General features: G+C 43.9%; 1 pseudogene; it reads left to right on the top strand.

Annotated features, from left to right (window-relative positions):
* Positions 1-7,694: 7,694 nt before the first annotated feature.
* On the top strand, positions 7,695-10,966 carry LOC134483590 (zinc finger CCCH-type antiviral protein 1-like; annotated as a pseudogene).
* The last annotated feature ends 4,672 nt before the right edge of the window (positions 10,967-15,638 follow it).

The raw sequence follows: 15,638 nt of genomic DNA, 5'->3' as shown, positions 1-15,638 counted from the left end.
GGCTTCTTTCGTCATATTTATTGTTGGTATACAGGAGTTCTATTGATTTTACTGTGATTTTAGTGAATGTGTCCATGAGCCATAGGAGTTTGCTAGTGGTTTCGTAGTGGTCTTTATATATGGATCATATCGCCGGCAAATGAGAATACTCTGACTGCTTTCTTTCATATTAACATGCCTTTCCATCTCTCTATTGTCATATTGTTTGGATAAGACTTCACATACTAGTTGAATTAGATGAAAAGAATGAACATCTGTGACTTATTCCTGATTTTAGTGGAAATCCATTATGATTTCCTCCAGTTAGGATGCTGTTGGCCTTGCATATCGCCTTTATAATGTTAAGGTATGTCTTCTCCATATCCCAGATTCTCCAGGACTTTTGCATTAATCACTGTGGGATTTTGCCAAAGAGATTGTCTGCCTCTACTGCAGTGATCATGTGTTTCCTGTTCTTGGTTTTCTGTGGTGAATTGTTTATTCATTTGTATTTGTTGAAACATTCTTGCACCTCTGCAGTCAAGCCAGCTTGATCACGGTACCTGACACTTTTGGTAAATGTCTGAATTTTATTTTCCAGGATATTATTGAGAAATTTTTCACTTAACTGTTCCTTCCAATCTTAGTTTCTTTTCTATGCTGTGAAGAGACACCATGAGCAAGGGAACTTGTAGAAGAAAGAGTTTATTTCAGCTTACAGTTTCAAGGATCATGAGTCTATGAATATTATGCTGGGGTACACGGCAGCAGGTAGGACACCATGTTTCTAGAGAACTGGCTGAGAGCTTACATCATATGTGCAAGTCAGAGACAGAGAAAGTTAGTGTTAACTATAGATGGTGTTGAATTTGGAAACCTCAAAGCCCAATCCCATACACTCCTCCAACAAATCCGTATCTTATAATTCTTCCCGAATATTTCCACTAACCAGCAACAAACATTCATATATGTGAGTTTATGGGGGCCATTATCATTCAAATCACCATATTCCACTCCCAATTCCCCATAGGTTCTTAAACATATCATAATAAAAATACATTAGCTCAGCTTCCAAAACCCCTGTAGTCTTTCAGTCTCTACACAGTTTATCCACAGTGCTTTTCGACCCTCCAGGAAGTCCCTTAATTATTCCCCTATGAAATCAAAAGGCAAATTGCATACATCCAATGTGTAATGCCAAAAATATGTTATCATTGCAAAGGGAAATTGGGAATGTGGTGAGCCAGTTCAAGGCATTAACCCAACAGGGCACAGTCCACATTCTCTACTTCTGATGCATGACAAAGGGATTAGATGGGTCCACGGCTCTGGCTTTGCTGACTGCAACATAATTCCTAAAACTATGTTGTATCGCATAGATCTGTGGTGGTTGTGTTTTCATTGTCACTCATTTCTAGGAATTTTAAATTTTCCTTATGTGTTTCTCCCTTGGCCCTTTCAGTAGTGTGTTGTTTGTGTTGCTGACCTTCCACGAGAGTGTGTACTGACTGCACTTTCTATTGTGTGATACCAGTTTGATTCCTTTGTGCTTAGATAGAATGCGTGACACTACTTCAGCTTTCTTATCTTTCCTGAGGGCTCTTCTGTGTCCTAATCCGTGGTCAATTTTGGAGACAGATCCACAGGCTGATAGAAAATATATGTATAGTTCAGTGTAGTTTGTTAGGTCCATTTGACTGATGATGTCACTGAATTCTGCTCCTCCTCTTTTGTTTATTTGCATGTGATCTGCCAAGTGGTCAGAATAGACTATTAAAAACAATCACAACCACTATTATAGCTAATGGGTAATTTCACAACTATGTGATAATTATATATTTAAATTTGTGACTGCAGTGTTTAATATGTATATTTAGAATTGTAGTATCTTTTGGTAATTGCAAAATATGAAATGAATGTCCTTACATCTTCGGGACAGGATTGGTTTGAAATCTATTCTGTCAGCTGGATAGAGAAACTGCATAGAATTGCGATAGGGACCTGTGTCTTAGGTCTGTTTCCCTAGTATATCCTCTACATCTCATGATGGTGATCCTGTTTCTGGCTAAATAATGTCTGTTCACTGGGGAATTGAGTTTAGTGACGTGCAAATATTATTTAAACCTATGTATTTAATTTTGTTAATTTTTGTGGGTTTTATTGTCTTCTTTTGATTGACTGTTCTAGTTTTGTTAAATTATTTCCTGTTTCCTCTGGTATTTTATCCTTCTCTTCAAACTAAAGTATTCCTTTTAGGATCCTCTATAGAGCTCCTTACTGGTTATACATATTTTGTAAATTTATTCATCATATGCCTTAATCAGCACAGTAGCTGGGCAGCTGCCTGCCCTCCATGGCATCAGATCTACTTTCCAAACAATAACGCTCAACTCTTACTGACTGTGTAGCATCTTGGCTGCTCTTTGTTGCACTTGGACAGCCCTCAGGACCAGGCTCTCCTCTCCCTTAACCATGGCTGCTGTCCTCTTCCTCTCTCCTCTCCATCACACATGTTCTTCCTTTATTCTCTGGCAGCTTCTTCCTCCTTCTTCCCTCCTCATGATCCTCTCTAGCAAAGCCCTCAAAGCTCACCTCCCCCATCTCTCTGCTGTGCAGCTGTTGGCTGTTGGCTTCTTTATAATAACAGTTAACTGGGAGCAGGGTCAGTTTTTGGAGGTTAACCAGTCTTGAGTTCTACATATTAGCATTAAAATACAAGCAGAATTAGGCCAATCCACTACAAGGATTTCTTTTGTTTTGTTTTGGTGTAAGTTTTCTTTTACCTTTTCACTTTTTATTTTATTTTTGGCTATTTTTTTATTAATTGGTTATTTTATTTATTTACATTTCAACTGTTGTCCTGCTTTCCACACTCCCATCATCATATCTTACATCCCATTTCTGCTCAGCTTTGCCTATATGACAGTGTTCCCCCACCTACACATATCCATTCCTACCTCACAACTCCAGCATCTACTTTTGTTGGGCATCAGGCCTCAGCGTAGACAATGGCCTCCCGCCACATGGGTGCCACTTAAATTAGTTCCCTTCTACACAGTTACCTAGAACCATAGACCCTGTATATACTTTGGCTGGCAGTTTATTCCTTAGGAACTGGGGGATTGGTGACAGAGGGTCTGGTTAGATATTAAAGACCAATAGTTGCTGCTTTCTCTTCTTTTTCTGGTTATGGGTGAAATGGTGATTGTGTGCTTCATTTTTTGAAATTATTGAGAGATGATTTATTTCTTGGTTTTTCTTGGGTATAGTTTAGCTCATTGTCTTGGAGTTTCCCTACTACAATCCTCTGTTGTGCTTTCTTAGAGAAAAATATTGTTTAAATTTGGTTTTGTCATGAAATATTTTGGTTTCTCCATTTATGGTGATTGAGAATTATGCTGGGTATAGGATCCTTGGTCCGCATTACATCTGCCCAAGATTTTCTGGCTTTTGGAGTCTCTGTTGAGAAGTCTGGTGTAATTCAGATGAGTCTGAACTTATTTGTTACTGGTTATTTGTACCTTACCCCTTTTAATGATCTTTCTTTGATCTGTGCATTCAGTGTTTTAATTATTATGTTAATGGAGGAATTTTTTCTGGTATGATTAAATTGGCGTTCTGTAGGCTTGTTGTACCTTCATGGCCTTTTCTTCCCTTACCTTATGGATGTTTTCTGCTATGATTTACTGAATATGCTTACTGGACCTGTGAACTGAAAATCTAAATTCTCTTCTATTCTATTATCCTTAGGTTTGGACTTTTAATTCTGTCCTGAAATTCATGGATGTTTTGTATTCAATAAACCATACATGGTTATCTGAGATGGGTATTTTGTGATTTGTGGGGTGATCTCCTTGACCCCAACTCTTACACTTAGCACCACGTTTTATAGTGAAACAAGGTCAAGAATGGTGACCTCTTGCCATAAACTATATGAAAAAGGCAGGTGAATGAATGTGTGTCAAGTATCAGTAGATTCCTGGGTGGTTTTTGCTCCGGGTTGGCCATATGCAACAGTTTCAAAAGCCCAAGTTTGATGTTCCTTGGGATTCCCAAGATGATGCACTCAGACCTGACAGACAACACCCAGAATCCTCGTCAAAGAAATCGATTTATAAAATCGAGGGAACGTTACTAAGTCATGTTACAAAATATTTGATCACACTGTGATCTCCAAGAATGTATTATTTACTGAAAAACTAGTGTGTGGTATAGCAGGGCCATGGCACAGACATTTAAAGCAAGAGTTGTTTATTCATGTAAACATGGACTTAATTACGGTATGGCTCACCTACCACACACATTTATGGCAAAGGTAAAAAGTGCACTTAGGTCCAGCAGATCAAGACACAACGTGAAAGGAAATCTAGATAACTAAACCAATGGAAAGTTTTTGAGTTAAAGGATTTTTAAGAAAGTGTTCAGAGGGAACAGGACTGCTCTTCTTCTGGGAGGTCAGTGAATCAGGAAAGACAGTTGGGAGCTTTACTTGACTTCAGCATCTGACTCCTGAAACTTCATTGGTAAAATTAATGTCTGGAATTTTGGATTGTAAAACAACAGGTTGGCCCTGCAGCTTTGGGCAAGGCCCATGGACAGAGAGATCGCACCTGATGGGAACAATCTTAAAAGCCATCTGATTCTGGTAAGTCACCTGAGAAGTCCTCAAGGAGAGAGGAATGAATGGGTAGCACCATAATAGAAGGCTTTAGGATCTCGGATAGTGCTACTCTAGATGCCTTGGAAATAGAAGCAGAAAATGTAAAGCTAAATGACTTCGCAGGAATTAGCTCATTTCTGATTATGATTTTTTCATATTGGTATTTTATATTTATTCTTTTTTTAAAATTTAAATCAAGAGCCTTAGGTTGTAAGGTGAGGCGGTCTTAGAATCAGAAAATGCTTAGAACACTTGTATGGCGCCCCACAACTAACACTATCTGGCTAGAAATTCTACTTTTGATCTCGTCATCATCGACAGCTTCCATTTAACCTGTGTCCATGCCAGGCAGACACTGAGCAGGTTGTATGTTCTGTTAATCTCCACAACAACCCAATTCAGCAGAAACACCCCCATTTTACAGGTGAAGAAACCACAGCTCAAAGCAAATGAGTATCAGGGCCCCCTCAGTCTCACTGGCTGTCACTTAGACCCACATCCTTCTCTGTAAAGCGAAGCCATGGGCCTGATGTGGGCTGTGCAAGCTGACTCTGCTGAGATGATCAATGCTATTCTTGACCCTGGGAGAATTTAAGACAAGGTGACCCACAGACTCCTGGGATAGATTCTATCTCTGGGTTCTAGGGTGGGACACAGTATCCCTTGTCGTGGGTCTCTACTCAGCTGAGGAGTCTGCTCCCATGTGTCAGCTTCTATGGCAGTGGTTCTCAACAGTCCTACTGCTGCAACCCTTTAATACAGCTCTTCATACTGTGATGATCCCCTCCATAAAATTATTTCATTGCTACTTCATAAATAATATTGCTACTCTTATGAGTCATAATGTACAAGGTATCTGATATGCAATCTCTGTGAAGCAGTTGCCACCCACAGGTGGAGAAATATTGCTCTATAAACTTTTTTTTTTTAATGAAAGGCTTTCACCTCAGAAGTACCTGGAGCAGTTGTAAGAGCCCTGAAATACTGACATGTTTTGGCAGGCCCAAGACTGCTTGCCTTAATGACAACAGAGATTCCTGGCTAAAGGCACAATCTGAAATCACTGTCCCCAGGTCATTTCTTGCCTAAGTTTTCCCTCATTACAATGTCTGTCTGCTTGGACATGTCTGTCCAGGAAGCCAGTCCAGGTAGTCTCTGATACAGACAGAATGCTAAAGGCAAGAATGCTTTCCCTCTGTTGGCCCACAGTCATTTCTATAGAAGTAAGTTCAAATCCCCTGTGGATAAATGTGTGTCTCTCACATGGTGTGTGAGACTTGAAATGTCAACCGTTTGAGTTGACAAAAAACAAATTTCACTTCAGATTTACAGCTGACTAAAAATTATTTTTGGGAGAATGCAGAGGGTGGCCAGGCCTGCAGAGTCAGATCCCCTCCCTGCCTGGGATGATCCCACCCTCAGTAGACTTCAGCTTCACCTATAAGGTGTAATCAGAAAAATCTGACCGTAAGATTCTGAAGTCCACAATATGCAAACCCCTAAAGTTGGTAAACGGCCTATATGGGGGTTTTCTCCAGTTTAAACTATTCTGGCTTCTTTTCTCTCTTGTGCTGCAATCTGTTCTCTCAGGTCTGTTGATCCTGGAAGGACCTGGGTTCAAGTCAAGGCCTCGTGGGTGGGGAGGAAGATGTTCTGTTGTGTGAATGAGTATGGATTAAGAATGTAGCCCCACCAACAGATTGGGAAAAGATCTTTACCAATTCTACAACAGATAGAGGGCTTATATCCAAAATATACAAAGAACTCAAGAAGTTAGACCGCAGGGAGTCAAATAACCCTATTAAAAAATGGAGTTCAGAGGTAAACAAAGAATTCACAGCTGAGGAATGCCGAATGGCTGAGAAACACCGAAAGAAATGTTCAACATCTTTAGTCATAAGGGAAATGCAAATCAAAACAACCCTGATATTTCAACTCACACCAGTGAGAATGGCTAAGATCAAGAACTCAGGTGACAGCAAATGCTGGCCAGGATGTGGAGAAAGAGGAACACTCCTCCAATGTTGGTGGGAGGCAGACTGGTACAACCATTCTGGAAATCAGTTGGAGGTTTCTCAGAAAATTGGATATTGAACTACCTGAGGACTGAGCTATACCTCTCTTGGGCATATACCCAAAAGATGCCCCAACATATAAAAAAGACACGTGCTCCACTATGTTCATAGCAGCCTTACTTATAATAGCCAGAAGCTGGAAAGAACCCAACAGAGGAATGGATACAGAAAATGTGGTACATCTACACAATGGAATATTACTCGGCTATCAAAAACAATGATTTTATGAAATTCATAGGCAAATGGATGGAACTGGAAAATATCATCCAGAGTGAGGTAACCCAATCACAGAAAAACACACATGGTATGCATTCATTGATAAGTGGCTATTAGCCCAAATGCTTGAATTACCCTAGATGCACAGAACACATGAAAATCAAGAAGGATGACCAAAATGCAGATGCTTCACTCCTTCTTTAAAAGAGGAACAAGAATACCCTTGGCAGGGAATAGAGAGGCAAAGATTAAAACAGAGGCAGAAGGAACACCCATTCAGAGCCTGCCCCACATGTGGCCCATACATATACAGCCACCCAATTAGATAAGATGGATGAAGCAAAGAAGTGCAGGCTGACAGGAGCCGGATGTAGATTGCTCCTGAGAGACACAGCCAGAATACAGCAAATACAGAGGCGAATGCCAGCAGCAAACCACTGAACTGAGAATAGGAACCCCGTTGAAGGAATCTTAGAAAGGACTGAAAGAGCTCAAGGGGGTTAAGACCGCATATGAAAAACAATTCCAACCAACCAGAGCTTCCAGGGACTAAGCCACTACCCAAAGACTGACCCTGGGCTCCAACTGCATACGTAGCAATGAATAGCCTAGTCAGAGCACCAGTGGAAGGGGAAGCCCTTGGTCCTGCCAAGACTGAACCCCCAGTGAACGTGATTGTTAGGGGGAGGGTGGTAATGGAGGGAGGATGGGGAGGGGAACAGCCATATAGAAGAGGAGGTGTTAGGAGGATGTTGGCCCGGAAACCGGGAAAGAGCATACAATCAAAATGTAAATAAGAAATACTCAAGTTAATAAAGAAAAAAAAAAAAAGAATGTAGCCCCACTCTGACTGGCCAACTAAGCTCCAGAAAATCTTCCCCAATCACAAAACTGGGCCATGTGGGAGCCTAAACTGTTTAAAGGGGAGAGCTGAGTGCTTTCTCCTGGAAGAAATACTTGGGGGTTGACTGTCACTTGTGAACCTTCTGTGTTAAGTCACTTCTCAGAAGGGAAGCTTTCCTCTAACTCTTCCATGGGACCCACCCAGCACTGGGGCCTGAGGATCCTATGGTGTTGCAGCTCTGAGCTGGGAGGGGTAGCTCTCACCCTGGCATGGAGAAGCCTGTTTTCACAGCTGATCTAGATCTGAGGAACAGGGGCTTTTAAAGAAGCATGTGAGAGTATCTCCTGCAGGAGAGCCCAGTCTGCAGGGAAAGTCACACAGGACAGTGAAAAGTGACTTCGCAACAAACACAGGGAATGGGAACCAGGGAGGGCACTGGATGGATGGTCAGAGAGTTTGAGAAAGCCTGCATCTCCCTGAAAGACTTCCCACAACCATAAGTCCCACCACTGTCCCCTTCTCACAGGGGAGGCTCAGCAAAGCCTGCCACCTGCTGGGATCCCTGCAAATTAAAACCACAGTGGAGAACTGAGGAAAGCACTTTGGTGGAGGGGGAGACACAAGTCTCCAGGGCCAGGTCAGCCTTCTGTCCCTTTGGTTCTCCTCACTTCACAGAGGTGCCTATTGAAAGGTGAGGCAAGCCGGGATCTCAACAGTCTTTGGCCAAAGAAGTGAGAGCCCACAGGGCAGAGCAAGGCAAAGCAGAGCCAGGCAGAGCAAAGTGAAGCCCTGCCAGTCAGCAAATAGGCCTTGCGCATGTGGGACTGGTGGCAGCAGTGCTTGCCCTTGCTCTCCTGGTGGTGCAGAACACCTGCCTGGATGTGGGGAAACTCACAGTGGCTTGTCCTCCAGCTGCAACTGCCAGTGCTTGGGGAGGGGGAAGTTGAAGATGCTCCCATGATCCTCCGATTTCCGGCCCACTTTGTCCATGGTTGTCCATGTTCAAGGCTGTGGTCAGCCCCGCCAGAAGCCCCGAGGACAGGGAGAGCAAGCACAACTGGCCAGCAACCACCATGGGCATCTGCGGTGGGACCCAGGCCAAGTAGCCACAGAGGCGCACCAGGCAGCCAGGCACCAGCCCCAAGCCTGTGCATACTGAGGCCAATGACACTCCACTAGTCCCTCCCACCATGCACATCCCACCCCTGGCAGGCAAGATCTCTCTGTCCAGGGCTTCCCCCAGACCTCCAACTACCAACAGCTCAATGAGCCCTTACTTAATTCTTGTTAACCATAATGGCTTGTCATAAAAGGTCATTGGGAAAGTCAATGATGAGATGAAAGCCTTAAAAGAAAACTAGAGAGACTTACGGAAATGAAGAAGAAAGCTCTCTTCCCAGTAGGAGCCTGGCAGTCCCAAGCTCAGGGCACCTCATGTCCAGTCTTGAACCCAGCATGCATTGTTGTGGAGAACCTGCCTGCTTAAGGACCTGGCTTCCCACTCATTCTCCTGAGATGATGACTTTAATTCTTTTAATTTTTACTGGTTATTTTCTTCATTTCCATTTCATGTGTTATCCCCTTTTCCAGTTTCCTTTCTCCACGAAGCAGAGTCCAGCTCACAAGCCTGAGCAGCTGCAGCCATAGTGCACCATGGGGGATCCTGGGGCAGACTGTTTCATCACCAAGATCCTGTGGACCCACAGGGGCTGCATGACCTTAAAGGAACTGCAGAGTAGGATCAGGCTCCAGAGGCAGAGCTCTATGAGCTGCTGGGCAAGACTGCTTATTCCTATTGGAGACTGGAGATCAGGCAGGGATCACGCTGTAGGTGGCGGCTACTACTGAAGCCTGTGGCTTCAATCTCAAGTGCATCCAGGGACCATGCTACAGATTGCCCAAGCCTCTGCAAGCTCAAACTTCTGGGACAGAGTCATTATGCAAAATCCCAGAGAAACCTCTGCAAATATCCACACCAAGTTTTTAGGAACAGAGCTTCCAGGTCCTGAAGAATCATGAGCTTTCTGGGCTTAACCAAGAGGAGCCGGCCTTCTTCCTGGTACAGGGGGATGCTTTTCTCCTGCAAAAGTTACTACAAAGGAGACAGCCACAAACAGATCTGCTTGAAGCCACAGCCATGCAAGAGAGTCCAAGTCTGTGAGCACTTCACCCAGGCCAACTGCCGTTACCTCAACTGTCTCAGGTCTCATGACCTGATGGACAGGAAGGTGCTGACCTCCGTGACTGAGCACGGGCTGAGTTCTGATGGGGTCCAGAACATCCAGGACATCTGCAACAACAAACACATTAGGAGGAGACCCACTGGCATGAGAGCTCCTCATGAACATCATAGCAGCAGGGCACACAGAGACAGAAGCAATAGCAGAGACTGATTCCTTCCAAACAGCCTAGGATTTCTCTCCCATGTCTCATTTTGGCATCTGGTTCACCTTGTCCAGATGTCACCAGCTGTAAGGATTCCCTGGAGGACGTGTCTACAGCTGTCACTCAGGAGGTCAAGAACCTGGGGACCCAGGACTCTGCACAGCTTTCCTTGGTCTCATCTAAGGCTGCTGGTGTCTGAGGACCCAGTCACATGAGAGCAAGCCAGGGGTTTTCTGAGAATGGACATCTGGATGGCTTCTTTTCTAGAAATCCTACTGATTCTTTGTAAGCTCCTGTCCTCTCTGCTGGCTTTCTTCTTGCTGCAGCAAAAAGAGATGAGTCCATGTCCATGAGAACAGGCATGCCTTCTGGACACCGCATGGAGGTCAAGGGAAAGAATGAGGCTCCAGACATCGATTACATCCCATTTTAAATGGTTCTATTGATGGGGTGACAATGGAAGAAGCAACAGACTCAGGAATTCTAGGTAAAGGTAGAAACTCAGGGAAGGAGTTTGGCAATGTTCCTTCTCTTTCAATTCAGTGGAATAATTGAAGCACTATTGTTATTGGGTCTTCATTAAAAGTCTGGTAGAAAGGATGCATTAAAGCCATGTGGCCCTGATTATTATTATTTTTAATTTTTGGAGTGGCAGCCTTTAATGACTGTATCTATTTTCTTATGGGAATTATTCATTACCTTCCCAGATCTGTATTTAACTTGGTATTTGTTATCTGTTAGAAAAATCACCAGTATCAAATAGATTTTTCACTTTTCTGTAGTAAAGGCCTCTGAAGTAAGCCCTAATGATTGTTGAATTCACTCAGTGTCCTTTGTTATATCCCCCTTTTCATTTCTGATTTGGTACTTTAGATATAGGCTCTGTGGTTTGTCTGTCTTGTGGATCTTCTCAAAAAAAAAAAAAAAAAAGCCAGCTCTTGCTTTGCTTGGCTCTTTGTATCATTCTCTTTGTTTGTAATTGATTGATTTTAGTTCTGAGTTTATTTCCTGCCATCAAATCCTACCAGACTCTCTATGGGATGAGGCTTTGCCTCACCTTGGTAACAGCAGCATGTGATACATGAAGCTTTTGCTGCTCTCTGTAGTGGGGACGACGTCACAATTTCACTGAAAACCATGCACAGCCTCGTTTTAGACTGTATTAAAGTAGCCCACGATTTCAGTGCTCCCTGCAAGGTGCCATGAGACAGTAGTAACATGAGTCTGCCTGCACCTCGACAGTTTTCACTAGGGACTTCTAAGTGATTTTATGAAAATTTATAGTGAGTTCATGGATGAACATGCACAAACACAAACGCACACACACACTTTACTGGCATGGTGCACATTCTTTCCACACAAAGAAGAAAGTGAGTATTAATGAAAACACACCAATAAAGGAATCGATGGACGGGGTTGTGGGGAAGCTGGGGCTTAGAGTTATTTAAAGGCCCTGTGCAGGCTCTCCTTCTGTTGGAGGCTAAACTTCAAGTGCAATGGGGTTCTTTATTTTCTTTCTGTATAGCACACAGAGCTAGGGTGGAAACTAGTTTTTGAGCATATTTGGCAAGTACTAGAACACTGAATTAATTCCTAGGGCTGGAACCCTATTAATGTTCTACAGAATTACAGGGCAGGCTGGATGAAGACTCTCAGCTGACAATGTGGACATCTCAAGACAGGCACTGGACAATGGCTGACAGACTTGTATGAAGACTGGAAATGTTTTGCTATCTCAGAGGAAAAGAAGGCCCCTCCGACTACACTGTACTCTAAGGACAGTTTATTCAGGTAAGGGATGACATGAACTATTGTCTCATGTCACAGATGTCAGCACAAAATATCCTAGGTATTGTATGCCAATGGTAGCATTAACAGAACAAATCACACAGTGCTGTGAAGATATAGAATATGACTATATGTAGCAAGAACCAGGCCTCTTCTAGTTTCTAAGATCATACCTGAGAACCTCAAATATAGTAATAATGTGATAATGTGGTATAAGTCTAGTTACAACTAGTTTCTATTGTGACACAGATGACTCTTTTTGTGTCATGGTCAGCTTATAATGAATGACTAGACCTAAGCATGAGAATAACCAAATACTACATTGCTTCTCTAGCTGCTGAGCTTTTAAAAGCCCTGGTATGACAGCAAGCTTTTGTGGACATCTGGATTATTCCTTCTGTACTTTAACTCTCTAAGTCAACCCCACTCTGAGTAAGTCAGTTCCATTCCATAAGTTGGAAATCAGTCAACTGGAAAAAAAATACTTTCTCAATACAAACACAGATTGGCCATGGAAAAAGGGCAGCTTGAACTGTCCCACCTAGGTCCTGGGCTTGCACAGGCCTGCTCTCCAAAAGAAACGTGTGTTCACAGCTGCAGGCTGCATTCACTATGGATGCTCTTGAGGTTCCTCCCTAAACTGCTTAGATTAAGATAATTTTGTTGCCATCTATCAAAAGAATTCATTATGCCAAACTGGCCTTTCTTCTGAACCTTCTGTTCTGTGGGCAGGGCAAAATCTCCAGCAACCCTCACAGCAATGTGGGCTGCCAATCTGGGACTCAGAATTATACCAGTGCAAACCAAGAACAGGGCAACTGGAAGAGACCTCATTGGGTTGTAGGAACCTCCTGTTCTGAGTCACTTCTCAGAAGGGGCACTTTGCTCTAACTCCTCCATGAGACCCAACCAGTACTGGGGCTGGAGGATCCTTAGGTGTGGCAGCTCTGAGCTGGGAGGGGGAGCTGGCACACTGACATGGAGAAGCCTGTTTTCACAAATGATCTGGATCTGAGGAGCAGGTGCTTTTAAAGAAGCATGTGAGAGGACCTCCTGCAGGAGAGCTCACTCTGCAGGGAAAGTCACACAGGACAGCGAAAAGTGGCTTCCCAACTTCCACAGGTCCTGTGACCCCAGGGAGGGCACCAGATGGTCCAAGAGTTTGAGAAAAGCCTGCATTTGCCTGAAAGACTTCCCTCAACCATAAGTCCCACCACTGTCCCAGACTCACACCTGAGGATCAGCAAAGCCTGCCACCTGCTGGGGTCCCCACAAACTGAACCCAGGATGGAGAACTGCGGGAAAGCACTTCCAGGGAGGGGGAGACACAAGTCTCTGGGGCCAGGCCTGGGGTCTGTCCCTTAGGCTCTCCTCACCTCCATTAGCCTCCTAGTGCAGAGTGCTGCAAGCCGGGATCTCAAAAGTCTTGGGCTGAAGAAGTGGGAGAAGGTAGCAGCAGTGGCGGTGGGGTCGACAGGGGAGTCGAAGACAGAATGCTAGCAACGCAAGCAGCAGCGGTGAGGGCACAGGCGGAGGGGGGGGGCGAAGGAGAGGACTGGTGTGGGGGGGTCGGGGCGGGGGCAGGGTAGGGGCGAGGGCAGGCTGGGGGCGGGGGTTGGGACGGGTCTGAGTCGAGGGCGGTGGTGGGACTGGGAGGGGGGGATGGGTCGGAGGCGATGTCGAGTGCGAGTGTGAGGCGGGGGCGTGGGCAGGGGCAAGAGCAGGGGCGGGGGCAGGAGCAGGGGCAAGCAGAGCAAAACCCAGCCCTGTCAGCTGGTGGATACGCTCTGGGGCGGGACAGACTCGCCCTGCAGCTCTATTGATGGGGTGACAATGGAAGAAGCAACAGACTCAGGAATTCTAGGTAAAAAGAGAAACTCAGAGAAGGGGTTTGGCAATGTTCCTTCTCTTTCAAATCAGAGGAATAATTGAAGCACTATTGTTATTAGGTCGTCATTAAACTTCTGGTAGAAAGGCTGCATTAAAGCCTAGTGGCCCTCATATATATTTTTTAATTTTTGTAGTGGCATCGTCTAAATACTATCTATTTTCTTATGAGAATAATCTTATGACTCTTTGTATTATCCTCTTCGTTTGTAATTGAATGATTTTAGTACTAAGTTTATTTCCTGCCATCAAATCATACCAGACTCTCTGTAGGATAAGGCTTTGCCTCATCTTGGTAACAGCAGCATGTGATAAATGAAGCTTTTGCTGCTCTCTCTAGTGGTGATGACGTCACAATCTCTGTGTAAACCATCCACAGCCTGTTTTTAGGCTGTATTATAGTAGACCACCATTTCAGTGTTACCTGCCAGGTGCCGTGGGACACTAGTAACACACGTCTGCATGCACCTCGACAGTTTTCATTTACGGTCTTCTAAGTCATTTTATGAAAATTGATAGTGAGTTCATGGATGAACATACACAAACACCTGCACAGAAACACAAACAAACACAAACTCTCTCTCTCTCTCTCTCTCTTTCTCTCTCTCTCTCTCTCTCTCTCTCTCTCACTCACTCTCTCTCTCTCACACACACACACACACACACACACACACTTTACTGACTTGGTACACATTCTTTGCACACCAAAAATAAAGTGAGCAGTAATGAAAATACACCAATAATGGAGTCGATGAAGGGAGTTATGCAGAAGCTGGGACTTAGAGTTACTTAAAGGCCCTATGCAGGCTCTCCTTTTGTTGGAGGAAAAATTTCAAGTGCAATGTGGTTCTTTATTTTCTATCTCTAAAGCACACAGGCTATGGTGGAATGTAGGGCTTTGAGCATGTTTGGAAAGTACAATCACACTGAATTAAATCCTAGGGCTGGAACCCTATTAATCTTCTACAGAATTACAGAGCAGCCTGGATGAAGACACTCAGCTGAAAAGGTGGACATCTCAAGACAGGCACTGGACAATGGCTGAAGACTTGTCTGAAGACTGGAAATATTTTGAAAATTCAGAGAGAAAAAAAAGGACCCTCTGACTACACCGTACTCTAAGGACAGTTTATGCAGGTTAGGCATGGCATGAACTATTGTCTCATGTGACAGATGTCAGCACAAAGTATGCAAGGTATTGTATGCCAATGGTAGCATCAACAGAACAAAGCACACAGTGTCATGAAGACATAAATTATGAGTTTGTGTAGCAAGACCCAGGCCTCTTCCAGGTTCTTAGATAGTAACTGAGAACCTCAAATACGGTAGTGATGTGATAGTGTGGGGGTGAATCTAGTTACAACTAGCTTCTATTGTGACACAGATGACTCTTTTTGTGTCATGGTCAGCTTATAATGAATGACTAGACCTAAGCATGAGAATAACCAAATACTACATTGCTTCTCTAACTGCTGAGCTTTTAAAAGCCCAGGGTTACAGCAAGCTTTTGTGGACATACTGGATTGGTCCTTGTGTACTTTAACTCTCTGAGTCACCTCCACTCTCAGTAAGTTAGTTCAATTCCATAAATTGGAAATCAGTCACCTGGAAAAAATACATTCTCAATATGATCCCAGATTGGCCATGGAAAAAGGGTAGCTTGAACTGTCCCACCTAGGTTCTGGGCCTGCACAGGCCTGCTCTCCAACAGAAACCTGTGTTCACAGCTGCAGGCTGCATTCACTATGGGTGTCCTTGAGGTTCTTCCCTAAACTGCTTAGATTAAAATAATTTTCATGCTAAC

Source organism: Rattus norvegicus, chromosome 19 (assembly GCF_036323735.1).
Source record: "Rattus norvegicus strain BN/NHsdMcwi chromosome 19, GRCr8, whole genome shotgun sequence".
In the NCBI taxonomy this organism is placed as follows: Eukaryota; Metazoa; Chordata; class Mammalia; order Rodentia; family Muridae; genus Rattus; species Rattus norvegicus.
The sequence above is the reverse complement of the archived record's forward strand: the minus strand, read 5'-3'. Positions and strand labels throughout refer to the sequence as shown.